Raw genomic sequence first — 15,091 nt, 5'->3', positions numbered from 1 at the left:
ATCCTGCCACTGTAGGTGTGTGTCAACGTATGAGTGACCACACTTGACATCTGTGACTCTGATAATACCAGAACCTACTCCATAAAGCCACTGTAAGGCATAAGTCTTCGATGGAATATAATGTATTCAGTATCCAACTATTATTTCTGGAATTCTCCCATGAGGGTGGTATTATAGATTGTCTTAGTGAGAGTTTTATAGCTGTAAACAGACACCATGACCAAGGCAAGTCTTATAAAGGATAACATTTAATTGTGGCTGGCTTACAGGTCCAGAGGTTCAGTCTATTCTCATCAAGGTGGGAACAGGGCAGCATCTGGGCAGGCACGGTGCAGGAGGAGCTAAGAGTTCTACACCTTCATCTGAAGGCTGCTAGTGAAAGACTGGCTTCCAGGCAGCTGGGGTCTTAAAGCTCACACCCATAGAGACACACCTACTCCAAGAAGGCCACACCTCCAAATAGTGCTCCCTGAGTCAAGCATATACAAACTGTAACATAGATGACTCAGGGAGAGCAGTCTGGGGCACTGGTATAAAAGCCTCAACTTCCAGCTGATTCTTTTTAAATAAGACTTTTTACAATGCATGCTTAGCAATGGGAGAAGATATACATTTCAAAGAATGTGGGAACTGGTACATGTGGGCGAAGTGTTGATAGAGAACTGCGCACACGGCTCAGTGAGACAGCATGGCTGCCGTGGGAACCGTGCGGCACAGAACGACTCCTGAAGTTCTAAAGCTTGTGACAGTGACTGCAGTGCCACCGTGGCCTCCTGTGTGCAATTATTATTGTTGTCAACTTACTATAAACCAGGGTCACCTGATGTGGGAGAGCACAGCCACCTGGGCATGTGGTCCTGGGAGCTATAAGAAAGCAGGCCGAGCAAACCAGATGGAGCAAGTTAGTAAGCAGTTTCCCTTCATTGCTTCTGCTTCAGTGTCTGCTTCCAGGTTCCTCACTTACTCCATTTCAGGAAAGACTCTAAGCTGTCAGGTGAAGTCAACCCTTTCCTCTTGAAGTTGCTTATACTCATGGTGTTTATCACAGTTATAGAAACTAAACTAAGGGGGGTTCCTGAGGGGAAACCAGGAAAGAGAATAACATTTGAAATGTAAATACATAAAATATCCAATAAAGAAAAGAACTAAACTAAGACACATTCTAACTGGAAAAACCAAGTGCATTTATTTTGATAAGCGCTTGTTACAGTGCACCTAGGTAAATAAGTCTTAAGCCAGTTAGTGGGTTATAATCCCCATGCATCACCTCTTAAAATCAAGTAACTCGTTTGTTTATTATTTTTATATATACACCTCCATCCCAGGTGGACGGCTGAAAGGCCTGGCCTGAGCCAGGGGACGTAGAGAATGTCACTAGTTTTACTCTCATCCCCTACTGGCCCTGTGGCTTTGGGATGAACACAGAAGTAAGACAGGCCTGAGGATTGGGGCCATGCTCTGAACATCGTGTCTTACTCATGGCTACAGGCTCAGGCCTTGAGACTTGGATTCCCAGCTCAGCCGCTTGCTCTCTGCAATATCCCCACGAAGCCCCTGGGCTTCCGAACGAACGCTAGGGCCTTAAAATCCATGTCTCCTCTCGTTTTTCACGTCCCACACACTTCTGCCGTAGCATTCCTTTGCTCCTTGGACCTGGAATTAATCTAAAAATCCAAGAAAGCATCTGGTTCTGCAAAGATATACAGACGCCAACAGTTGCCCATCACGGCTCCTAATCTCGTTTGGCAGTTCCAGGTGGTGTGGACTTCTCCAGGGACCATCTGTCCCTCCCAGCAGCTCCAGAGCCACAATGCCTTGGAAGACCCGGCAGACAGATGTCTCCACCTTGACCCTTCTTTCTGCCGAGACTTCAGCATCCCCGTCCCTCCCATTCCTACTCCGTGTCTTCTTCCTCTCCCCACGCAAGGGCCAAGTAGAGTGAACACAAGAAGGCGACCCTCAGGCAGGCAAGCCCTCTTCGCAGGATTTATTGTCTTACACAAGAATTTTCCAAGTCCCCGTGACCCAAAGTCAGGAAAACTGGCAGAGTCTCTCACAGGAAAATGAAATATTAAGAAAAAATGCAATCCCAAAGACAGGCAGCAGATGAAAAGAACTTTCCATTTTCAATTCTAAATGTCAAACAGCCGTTCTAGTTTTTATTGTAGAGCAAATAACCATTATTTGTTGAAATTCTGCGGCAAATAACAGTATGTTAGGGCTTTTTAGGCAAAATTATTGAGAAATGTATTTAACTCACTGAGAATTCACAGCAGGATGACTATTTTAAGCACAATGAAATACCATTTTAATAATTTCATATAATTTTGTCGTGATGGATAGCTACTTTAAATTTACATGGCAGCTATGTAAATGGCCGTAAGTGATTTTTCATTATTCTAAATGGTGAGTCATTTGAGATATTGATGTAAGCACAGTGCAGGAACAACATTTACAGTTTATTAAGCTAAAAGGATGCTAATCAGTTATTATATTTAAAGTGGTGCCCATGAAGAAAAGAAACTGATAAGATACATGTTTTGTAAGAGCTGGAAAATCAGTAGAGACGGGTGTTCTGGTCGATCATCTGACCTCAACAAACGGCCATGCCCTGGGGGCTGAGCAGAGCAGTGCTGATGTGTCCAGTGAGGTGCCCAGTAGGTAGACCATCAGTCGGGTAGCTCCTCTGGGGTCACAAGACCACACTGCTTTGTTGTAGCAAACAACCCCTACCCCCACCCCTACCCCCACCCCTTATGTCAGTCATCTTTCTGTTACAGTAACAAAATATCAGAAACAGTTTCATTTGGGCTCACAGTCTTAAGGTCTCTCCTCTGTGGTTGGTTAAAGCCATTGATTTGGTTCTGTGACACATTCACAACAGAGCAAAACTACTCACCTAATGATCGAACAGAGAGAGGAAAGGCTACACAGTCCCTTCTAGGACTTATCCTCCTGGTGACCTAGAGACTCACCAGAAAGTTCTTCTTCTCAAAGACCCCAGCACCTCCCAAAGGAGCCACACTGGACACCAAGCCTGCCGCATATGGGCCTTTAGAGAGCCATTCAAGATGCAAGATATAGCCACACTAGAATTCAGATTACATGTTAATATTTGTACCGAATACTATTGTTTCTTTGGGTTGTCACAACAGAATAGCTTTTCTTCAAAGCCTCACCATCAGAATGACATCAGAGCGGAAGGGGCTCAGCCATGGACATCCCATTTGTGAGGTCCTGTTGATGGTTTCTATTGCAAACTGTTCTATCCTGGATCATTATGCTAATCACAGTGATTAAATGATGAGCTAACTAAAGTAATCTTATTTTTTTTTATATATAACTAGTGTTTCTAAAGAATATGGGATAGACTTACAAAGTTTATCTGTTTTTTTTTTTTAAATAATGCTTTTTGGCACCAAAGAATGAAGTTTATTTCACTGAGGATTAATTTATACTTTCCAGTGTGATCCCTACTAGCTTACATATAAAATTTAAACACCAGTAAGTGTACTTTGGTTTTCACAGCTAAATTTTAGTTGAGTTAGAAGTTGACATTTCATAGAGAGGAGAAAGCATACATTTGGTTGTCAAGTTGTTCTCAATGGTCAATCCATATTCTTTAGTCATAATCCTTATGGTTCTATAACACTTAGAAAACTCAAATAAGGCATTATTTAGCATGCTAAGAGTCATCTTCCCAAGTCATCCCATTTTCTGCACTTTTTACCTTACAGAGCATACTTCGTTTGGTGCTGCACACCTGTAGTTCTAACTTCAGCTGAAACAGGAAGATCAGGCCCAGGAATTCAAGGCCAACCTGGGTAACACGCTAACACCACGTCTCTTAAACAAAAATAAAAGTAAGTTGAAAACAAATTTTCCCAGCACCAGTGTCACAACATACCTGAAATTCATTTATTCAGTTTTATTCCCGGTGAGTGGTCACTCAAATTTTGGTCCACCTAAAGCAGCAGTGGAGTGGTACAGGCACGCTCTGTCCAGGCTTCGTAGAAAATAGATTTGTCAGGTTACTTTGTGGCTGTAGCGAAGCAAAAAAAAAAAAATATAGCAGCTCGAATAGGACAGATGTTTATGTTTTCCCTGTAGTAAATCTGCAGCTGAGCATGTCTGAACTGGTGGGGCACTGGGGACACTCTGCTGCCCCAAGCACGTGGCTCAAGACTGTGTCCATAATCGTGTTTCCAATACAGCAGGAAGAAGAAAGGCAAGGCAAAGTCTTGTCACTAGGGAGGTGACCCCGAAACCCTTTATATCATTTCTGCTCCCTTTTCCCTGGAATGAACTGGATCTCAGAGCCACACTAGCAAAGTCAGTGCCCTGATAGAACTTAGGAGATTCCAATACTGGAAAGAAGAGAATCCAGGAATCAAAGAAATCAAAACAACAATCTGCAACAACATGATGAATCACAAAAGCATTGTTAGGCTGAGGAAGTCAGCGGAGTGAGTCCTCAGGGCAGAGGAAGACTACGCACGGGGCTTCTTAGACTTTCTCATGCCCTGCTCATTTCACCAGAAGAATTTTAGTGACCCCAGGTATGTGGGAATGTAAAACAGGCACTCAGATAAACATTTACTGATAATCATAAAGAAATTTACCTTCAAACAATTCTTTGGGCAGGATTGGGATTAGAGGAGATGGCGGGGAGATGGCTGGGTGGACAAAGTGCTTGTTACACAAACACAAGGCCCTGCATTCAGATCCCCACAATCCGTGCAAATGTCTGGGACTTCAGTGTGCCTCTGTAACCATAGCCCTGGAGAGGGCAGCAACCAGAGACTCCTGGGGGCTTCTTGACAGCCAAAGCAGTTAGCTCCGGGTTCAATGAGAGACCTTGTTACAAAAATAAGATAGCGATAAAGGAGGATTCCCAATGTCAACCTCCGGGTTCCACATGCTCAAGTACAGACAAATGCACCCCAACATACACATGTGCACATATATGCATGAGTTCCTTTCAACCATTACCCTGCCCCACCTTGTAAAAACCCACTTCTTGGTATACATATACTTTTATCATTCATTAACAAGAAAAGCAAACGTGCAGACTAAGAGGATGGATGAAGTTGTCTATTTTTGCTTAAAGCATTAATTCCAGGCTGAATATTTAACCCTGCCCTGTGTAGAGAATCCTCAACACTTTTCAGAGGTGCGCCAGTCCTTTCGTTTTCCAGTCAGCAATATTGAGAGTACCGCTTCCCACCAATACTGAAAAATGGCAGAAGTAGTTAAACATCATTTCCAGAATTGTCAGAAAGCCTATCCTAGTTCCGGACCAAAATTCTTTTAATGAGTTTAAAATGTGTGTTTTTATTTATTGTTTGGAAACCTCATACACATATACAATATGTTTTAATCAAATAATTTCCCCTAAAATATTTAGTGATTTTTTAAAAATGAAGCTCGCATAAGCAACTTAAACAGCAGATATCCCCTTGAAGTCAACATTCTCGCACAATACAACCCAAAGATGTACTGGTTTGAGACTTACAGGGATGATGGTAGGAAAACATTAAATCTTTGTTTTTCATAATCAAACCATTATTTTCTCTAAGAGTCGAGACCTCCATGTACAGCAAAACACTGCATTTAAAAACATAGCAGATGCAGATCTGAGCTAAGACACTTGCTGGTGTCATGTGATATGGTGACATGAGGCAGGGGGCGTGTGCTGTGGGTCAAAACCAAGGCTGAAGTGCAGCTGCTTGGCACGACACAGACAAGGGCTGCCAGCATCCGCCTCTGTACTTGTTGGGTTTGAATTAATTTTTGGTTTCTGTGCACTCAGAAACCTTTCACTGCTGCCAAACTTTCTGTGACTTTTCTAAGATGCTGTGGTGTCATAGCTTGGGGTCAGTGTCCAATGTGATTCATCAGTTATCAAGATGCCAAAGGCACTCGAGCTCTACTGGCTAACACCAGTGTGCACCAGCACCAGCGTTTGTTGGGCTGCTTGGTTCTCCTTTTTCCTGTCATGATTTGTTACTGATTTGCTTGAGGAGGGCCATAGAATTTCAAGGAAGTTTAAAACAACAACCCAAACAAACCATGAACATTTCAAATCTTGAACCTACAAGCCAACATTGCTTTGTTTTATTTGGGTTGTGTTTCATGACTAAATAATAGCAACATCAAAATAATAAAGACATATTAGTCCTTAGCAAAGCCATCAGCCTCAGTGTTCAGGAGTTTGATCCGGAAGTAACATAATAAACGATTTGTCTCATCCCATCTCAACCCTCTTTCTGAGTGTTGTGGAGGGGCTATCCCTCAGCAGCTCAAAGAATCCAGGTTCTTTCCTCTGGCGGATAGCTGCCTCCTGGGCCCATGGGGTCCTTTGCAGGAGGCCAGCCAAGAGAGACAGGAAGTGGCTCTTGGAATCCCAGGGCCAGGCTGGGAAGAGTGCATGTGATGCAGTGGCCACCCCCTCGAGAGTTGCAGTGATCCTCCCCGAGCCCCGCAGAAAGTGTTCAGACCACAAACAGTGAGTAAGTACCAAACCCTGTTGTTTCTTATGAGCATATGTCTGATAAAATTTACTCTATAAATATGGCATAGTAAGAGATTAATAACAATTGTTGCTAATAAAATAAGACAACTATGATTTATAGAAATAAAAGTTACAAGACGTGTTCTCTGCCTTGACTCAAGACAACTGTTAATATTTTCAGACCTTGGTTGACTACGGACAATTCAAATTCTGGAGTGCAAAGGGAAAGATAAAGGAAGATGATGTCCTCACATTCCAGTGGACGAAGTGAGTCACATGGCCCCACCCAGAAGCACAGCTGTCTGTGCGCTGTCCTTAAGAGCCCAGAGCCGAAGGGAAATAGTGAATGTGGAGCCTTGTGCTTGGCACAGTACAAATATTTAAAAACACAGAAAAGTTGTTTTCTATTTGAGTCTGGAAGCAGCTGTTAGGAATTGGATTCATCTTCTCATCTCTTTAGGGACTTGGGCTGCCTCATTTTGGAACTGGGGCTTACACCCAAGGCATGGTGCATCCTTCCCTTGCCCAGGACTTCTTCTGTCCAGAATCACATTGTGTAGCCCAGACTGACCTCAAACTTGAGAGGCCTTAGTTTCTCGAGTTCTGAGATTAAAGGCCTGTGCTACCATCCTCAGAACATTTTAACACTGTGTGTGTATGCGTGTGTGTGCATGTGTGTACCCATGTGCATGTGTGTATTAAATGCTTCATTTTGTATACTTCATTTTCACCCATATTCCTGTGTATTTTCTTTGTTAAAAAGTTCAACTCCCAGAGGCAGATGGATTTCTGAGTTCGAGGCCAGCCTGGTCTACAGAGTGAGTTCCAGGACAGCCAGGGCTACACAGAGAAACCCTGTCTCGAAAAAAACCAAAAAAACCAAAAAACCAAAAAAACCAAAAAAACAAACAAACAAAAAAAAACCAACAAAAAAAATTCAACTCCCAACTCTTCAATACACTAGTTGTATAAATTTAGAAAACTTTTTTGTTTTTCATGTTTATTTTCAACCCCTAAGATGATGACGAAAAAGACAGCCACCAAACAGGCTCTCGTGGTGATCACAGCTCAGACACTTCAGAGTCTAGCACACGAGTTTTACTTGTCCTCTCAGGAAAGAGCACACTGAGTCATTGAAGTTTCAGTTTAATACTTAGGCTAGTTCATTAAAGCTTAAAAAAATATTTTAATTAATTGTTTCGTAAATGTATTGTAATTATATTCACCCCAGCTGCTCCCTGAGCCACCCCTGCTCATAAGTGTATCTTGATTGTATTCATCTCAAATTCTCCCAGACCCATTCCCACCTCTCTAAACCCCAACTTCATGTTCTCTCTGTCTCTCTGTCTCTGTCTCTGTCTCTGTCTCTGTCTCTGTCTCTGTCTCTCTCTCTCTCTCTCTCTCTCTCTCTCTCTCAAATTTTATTTTAAAAATAACCCCTGGACTCCAATTTGTGCTGCCCACATGCTCTGGGGTGGGGGTGGAGCACGTTAGACTCACCAGGAGCCAGAATCTTAGAAACGGACTGTCCCAGGAGCTATGTCATCTGTCTTCACTCTACAGCAGGGGCTCATGAGCGCCTCCATGCTCCAAGCTAGGATACTGACTGACTTGATCTTGGCAGGTCTTGTACAGGCAATCATGGCTGCTGTGAGTTCACGAGGGTCCTGCCATGTCCAGAAGACTGTTTTACTTCAGTCTGCCCCAACCTTTGGCTCTTACAGCCTTGGCACCCTCTCTTTAGCAGTGAAGTCTTGGTGTTACGGATGTGCCTTTTAGTAGCTGAGTACCTGACAGACACTATCTGTACTTCAGTTGTGACTTTCTGCATTAACCACTAGATAGGAATCTATAAATGGAGAGAAACAGATTTTCAGGGCAATTTGATACTATGTCCATGTAGCAAATTAATGGACTAGGTTCACCCTTGGGGCCCATGAATTCCCCAACTATGTGGGTTCTTGGCCAGATTTACAGTATCAGGTATGTGTTTCCTCTTGTGTAATGGGCCTTAAATCTACCAAGAAAGCAGTTGATTATCCCTGTAATACCTGCGCCACTATAGCACCCATTGGCAAATCTTGTCACACTGGTCATTATTTCAGTTCACAAGGTTAAGATTGACTTCTCCCTTCAACAGACTGCATAACACCTTTCAGGCTATGAGAGCTAGACATCATAGGGGAATATCTCAGGGCCAGTATCAACTTGATTCTTTCAAGTCCTGTGACCAGTGTGTCTTACCATCAAGTTCTAGAGGGTAATCAAAAGCATTAAAGTGTAATGTTTGGGGGTCACAAGGACACTCCTGACCAAAACCTGGAGTAGAGAAATGCCACATCTGGCAGTGAGCTCTTTATTTGACAACCCATGAGTTAATTATATGATGCTTATAAAATAGTGGGGTTCTGTAACAATTTTGTTGTTGATGTTAATAGATTTTCTTTTTAGAACAGTTTTGGTACAGAGATTTTTCATGCTCCACCCCACACGCATACATTTGCACAGCATTACCTTTTCAACATCTGTACCAGAGGGAGCGTTTGCTTCCCCTGGTGAACCTACACTGGCCTAATGTTCAGTCTTCTAACATAAGAATTCAATCCTCTTTTGTAATGGCTTATCTTAGATGTGAGCCACACACGCAAATTTATTTTAGTTTGGCTTCTCTAGAAAGTTGGGGTCATGACAATTGGGCTTTCTCTTCTCGGGGTCACCATAAGAGTCAGCAAGCATGAAGCAGAGAGACAAGAGGAAAAGGTGGTATTCATCTGTTGCTGGTCATTGTACTGGGGCGATCTATCCCAGAAGATGTTCTTTGAGGATTTGTGTACATACCTTCTTAAGCTAGCTGAACCCGAGGCAGACGTGAGATGTCACTGATGGACTCTCCTCTTGCATTGGTTAAAGTATTGCTAGCTGGGCTCTGGTGCTGCACACATGGCAGCTGAACATGGCTCAGCACTCAGTGTCTCCTGTGCTGTGTCAGGCCAACGCCAAGTGACCGGGAGAGGTCAGGTGAGGCTGAGCACATTTGACAAGAGGCAAAATTGGACCATTATAATATCCGGGTTTTTCCCCCATTGTGGAGTATGTTGATAACTCATAGGGAGAGTTAGTTATATTTATTTCTGAGCACATGTGACTTAAAATCTGTATATTTCTTTCATTCCAATAAAATTAACAATTGTGCATGTGAAGGGGAATGGGTCTCACTCAGCAATAAAGAAATATTGTTCCTTCCGGTCTGGGCCAGAGCACTGAGCAGATCTTGGGTGGCAGCTCTGCCCCCAACATCCAAGAACCCAGAGGAAGCAGGGATCCCAGGCACTCGAACTCAGGCAGTATCCTAGGTAAGCAGACAGCAGGGCCCGCCCTAAACAGGGAGTAACTGGGAACCAAAAGGACCCAGGAAGTCACTCCCGGCCAGGAACACTGGTTCCTTCCTGTCTGGGCCAGAGCACTGAGCAGACCTTGGGTGGCAGCTCTGCCCCCAACATCCAAGAACCCAGAGGAAGCAGGGATCCCAGGCACTCGAACTCAGGCAGTATCCTAGATAAGCAGACAGCAGGGCCCGCCCTAAACAGGGAGTAACTGGGAACCAATAGGACCCAGGAAGTTACTCCTGGCCAGGAACACTGGTTCCTTCCGATCTGGGCCAGAGCACTAAGCAGATCTTGTGTGGCAGCTCTGTCCCCAACCTCCAAGAACCCAGAGGAAGCAGGGATCCCAGGCGCTCTAACTTGGACAGTGTCTTAGAAACTAGTTCTCAGATCTGAGGCCTAGATCAGACCTCTGCCAGGTCTGCTGTTGTGTGGACCCCGGATTCCACCTGAGACATACTGGAAGGTCCACTCAATCCAGATCCACAGAGGAACAAATGAACTCAGAGCTTCAGACAACATATCCTGAGATATTCTAGAGGAGACACTGCACCCAGAACAGCAGACACCTAGCTGGACTACTACCTTGGAGGCACCATATCCTGAGGCATCCTAGAGGTACCACTGTAATCAGTGCAGCTGGAAAAGATCACAGAGACATCTGGACCCCTAGGAGATCAGACACAAGCTAGATAACTAGAAAGACAGGCTTCAGTCAGAGACAGCAAGTACAGGCAGCACTAGAGTTAACCAGATGGCAAAAGGCAAGAGCAAGAATGTAAGCAACAGAAACCAGAGTTACATGGCATCATCAGAACCCAGCTCCCCCATCAGAGCAAACCCTGAACACCCCATCACACCAGAAAAGCAGGAATCAGAATTAAAATCACTTCTCATGATGATGATAGAGGGCTTTAAGAAAGACATAAATAACACTCTCAAAGAACTTAAGGAGAGCACTGGTAGACAGATAGAAACCCTTAAAGAGGAAACACAAAAATCCCTTAAGGAATTTCAAGAAAATGTAACCAAACGGGAAAAGGAATTAAACAGAACCATGCAGGATCTAAAAACGGAAGTAGAAACAATAAAGAAATCACAAAGGGACAATACCCTGGAGATAGAAAACCTAAAAAAAAGATCAGGAGTCATAGACACAAGTATCACCAACAGAATACAAGAGATGGAAGAGAGAATCTCATGTGCAGAAGATACCATGGAAAACATTGACACAACTGTCAAAGAAAATGCAAAATACAAAAAGCTACTAACCCAAAATATACAAGAAATCCAAGACACAATGAGAAGGCCAAACCTAAGGATAATAGGTATAGATGAGGGGGAAGACACCCAACTTAAAGGACCAGTAAATATCCTCAACAAAATTATAGAGGAAAACTTCCCTAACCTAAAGAAAGAGATGTCCATAAATATACAAGAAGCCTACAGAACTCCAAATAGTTTAGACCAGAAAAGAAATACTTCCCGCCATATAATAGTCAAAACATCAAATGTACAAAACAAAGAAAAAATACTAAAAGCAGTAAGGGAAAAAGGCAAAGTAACATATAAAGGCAGACCTATAAGAATTACACCAGACTTCTCACCAGAGACCATAAAAGCCAGAAGATCCTGGACCAATATCATACAGACCCTAAGAGAACACAAATGCCAGCCCAGACTACTATACCCAGCAAAACTGTCAATCATTATTGATGGAAAAACCAAAATATTCCATGACAAATCCAAATTTACACAGTATCTCAACACAAATCCAGCACTTCAAAGAATAATTGGTGGAAAACTCCAACACAAGGAGGGAAACTATAACCTAGAAAAAGCAAGAAAGTAATCTTCCAAAACCCCCAAAAGAAGATAGTTACACAAACATATCTCCACGGATGTTAGTCCAAAAGCTTGGATTAGCGAAGACTCAACCCACAGACCACATGAAGCTCATGAAGAAGGACGACCAAGAGGGGATGCCTCAGTTCTACTTAGAACGAGAAATAAAAATGCTCAAGGGAGCAAATAGGGAAACAAAACATGGAACAGAAACTGAAGGAGGGGCCATCAGGAGACCTTTCCACCTGGGTATTCACCCCATGTACAGCCACCTAATCTAAACACTGTTGTGGATGGCTGGAAGTGCATAATGTGAGGAACATGATATAGCTGTCTCCTTAGAGGTCAGCCAAAGACTAAAACACTCAGAGGACAATGTTCACAATTAACCACTGATATGATCAGGGGTTTCCCAATGGAGAACTTAGTGAGAGGACTGAAGGAGCAGAAAGGGTTAGTGACCCCAGGTGGAAAGCAACAATACCAAACAACCAGAGCCCCCCCCCCCCCCAGGGTCTAAACCACCAGCCTGGGAACACATAGGGAGGGACCCAAGACTCCAGAGGTATATGTAGGGGAGGATGGCCCCGTCGGACATAGGTGGGAGAGGAGTTTCTTGGTCCCATAAAAAAAATGAATGAAAAATGAATGAACACACAGTGGGGGGGGGATGTGAGGGCGGGGAGGAGATAGTGAGGGGGTAGGTGTGGTCACTGCCTCATAGAAGCATGAGGAGGGGGATGGGATAGGTTTCTGGGTGGTGGGAGGAAGTAGGCTAAGGGGATAAAATCTGAAATGTAAATACTACAACCAATTTTAAGAAGGGGGGGGGAAAGGCTTCAGAACCAACATCTTTAAAAAAAAATATCAGGCCCCTGGGGGTGGGAAATTTTTTTTTTCTTGATACTAAAACCTGTTCTGAGAATTGTATATTGCAGAATACACAGCCTTGGTGTATCTACTCATCAAGCATACTGAGCAGACCTGCCCAAACCTCTGATGTCCTGGAATTCCATCTGGATTCAGTGAAGACACAGCATCAGAGGCTTATCAACTTACTCTTCCCCCCACCCCTCTTCTAAAATCTCAACGCCCTTAATCAGCTTGAAGAAGTTAAAGAAGAGTCAGCGCCCCTATTCCCTGAGCTTGGGGACTAATGTGGTTAATAATGGTCTGTCTTTCTAGGGACAAGTAGTGGTTTTGTTGGAACAGGGGGGATTAGCTAGGACTTACTGCATAGCCATAACCTACTGGTAGAAATCTGTATAATTATTATCAAGATGAAGTTATAAATTCTTAAATGGTACAAAATTTACTTTGATCTCAAATTTAAGGTTTTCATTGGTACAAGCTCCTTATTAATATAAAAGTGAGATGAATATTGATACGCTCATGGGCATTGTGCCTGTATAACACCTTTAGGAATACAGGGCCTAGACCCAGCCCTTTTTTAACTTTTTTAACTGATTTGGGACGGTTAACCTATGAGTTAAGGGACTATAGCAAATTCATATTTTTGAGTTTATTGTTAGGGTGCTTTCCATATTTAACTTAGAAATAGCTGAGAGGAGTTAACAGAAAACAGTCTAGGTTACCTTACATGGATAGTTGGTTTTCAAAACATCAGAAGTCCATAGAACTGATGCTACAAATATTTATATATTAATGTTCATATTGATTAGAGACCTGTCTGCTCCTGACAGCTTCCTGTCGTGGATTCTAAGAAGAAATTGAGCATCCTTGGAGTTACTCCAGTTGTGTGGTAACAGCCACTAGGCAAGAATTGCCTCTCTCCATCTACAGACAAATTACTGTCCAGAAAAGGACACACATGCAGAATAGTCGACTGATTATATCTGCCTAGACAGAGTAATCAGTCCTTAATAATCCTGCATCACCAAGGTCTGTCAGATGATTCTGGACCAGAAGGCTGAAGATTTGATGCTCCAACGTTTGGTAGTATAGGGGCTTTTCAGGTGTTCAGAGGTCTCTATAAATTGGCTAAGTTTTAGAAGCTATGATTTGTGCTTCCCACAATTATAGTTAACTCAGTCATTCTGGATTTCTGACAGGGTTGAAAACTTATAGCTATTTACCGTAAGAGAAAAGATTTGAGTGGATGGTCGGCAGCTGACATTCATCCTAAAGCCAGGTTCAGAACTAAATGTTTTAGTTAGGATAGATGACAGAGGTGCTGGTTAGTCAACAAAATGATGGACTGGGTATTAAGACTATCTTGTACCTCACTGGTACAAATTGGTATAATTATGCTCTAATTGTATTTTGAGAGAAAAGTTTTATTTTAACAGGAAGGGTGATGTGTAGGAGGAGCTAAGGTAGGAGGAGTACTGAGAGGAAGAAAAGGAGTAAGAAGAGGAGGAGAAGAAGGATAGGAGAAGCTAGGTGATGAAAGAGAGAAAGAGGGGGGAGACAGGGAGGCAGATATTCATGTATCTCCACCAGTCAAAGATAGTTGTTATATCTAGGTCGGTCAGTGGGTTACACCTCTGATTGAACAATTCCAAACTTATAACGCTTATGATTAACATTATTTAAAAAAAATGTATAAATGCAAAAAGGAAAAGGGGGCATGGGATAGGGGTTTTCTAAGGGGGGGGGAATGGGGAAAGGGGATGGCATCTGAAGTGTAAATAAAATATCTAATAAAAAAGAAAAAAGGATAAAAAAATAAAATAAAATAAAATTTCTGCTAAGCAAAAAAAAAAAAAAAAAAAAAAAAAAAGAAATATTGTCTCCTGATGTTAGCATTGCCCTTCTTAGGTGAGATAACTTAGGGAAAAGGAAGACAAGTTGATGTCATCTGAGCAGTCCAAGCTACTTGCATGGTTCTTTAGGAACCATGACAAGGGATCCAGGGAATTAGAGGGCCAAATAGCCACAATGACCTGTCTTCTCTCGGTTTGCTGCCAGGCAAGCTGTACTCTTAGATGCTTAAATACTTAATACATTATCTCTGAGGTCCTCCCTTAGCTTCAACGCATTGTTATTTGAAAGTGTGATCTTCCAAACTACACATCCTTATCTTGGCCTCCTCACTTCCTAAAACTCAAACTCTCCTGGGCCAGAAGCAGCATCCTGGGTACCACTGAAGCATCTCCAGTGAGACAGAGAGGAACTTGACCCACCCTTTGAAGTGCTGTGAGTATGAATATCAGTTGCCTCTGATCATTTCACTTTCAAGAAAATTACTGTGAGTCTCTCTCACTTCCCATCTCACCCAAAGGCTTTCTAATGGTGCCAGGTGGAAATTTCCCAGCTGGACTTCAACACAGTAACCTAATATGTGCAACCAAAGATACCAGGTATTTGTCGTGGTGATTATTCTGGG

The 15,091-nt window shown here is 42.8% G+C and overlaps 1 long non-coding RNA gene across 1 annotated transcript in view; it reads left to right on the top strand.

The window, feature by feature from the left end:
• Positions 1-11,063, top strand: part of LOC117713933 (uncharacterized) — a 63,409-nt gene extending 52,346 nt beyond the window's left edge. The window contains exons 7-8 of the long non-coding RNA XR_013112332.1: positions 3,738-6,512; positions 6,696-11,063. This is a non-coding gene — a long non-coding RNA (uncharacterized LOC117713933). The remainder of the gene's footprint in view (positions 1-3,737; positions 6,513-6,695) is intronic.
• Positions 11,064-15,091: the final 4,028 nt, after the last annotated feature.

This window comes from Arvicanthis niloticus, chromosome 8, assembly GCF_011762505.2.
Source record: "Arvicanthis niloticus isolate mArvNil1 chromosome 8, mArvNil1.pat.X, whole genome shotgun sequence".
In the NCBI taxonomy this organism is placed as follows: Eukaryota; Metazoa; Chordata; class Mammalia; order Rodentia; family Muridae; genus Arvicanthis; species Arvicanthis niloticus.
The sequence above is the reverse complement of the archived record's forward strand: the minus strand, read 5'-3'. Positions and strand labels throughout refer to the sequence as shown.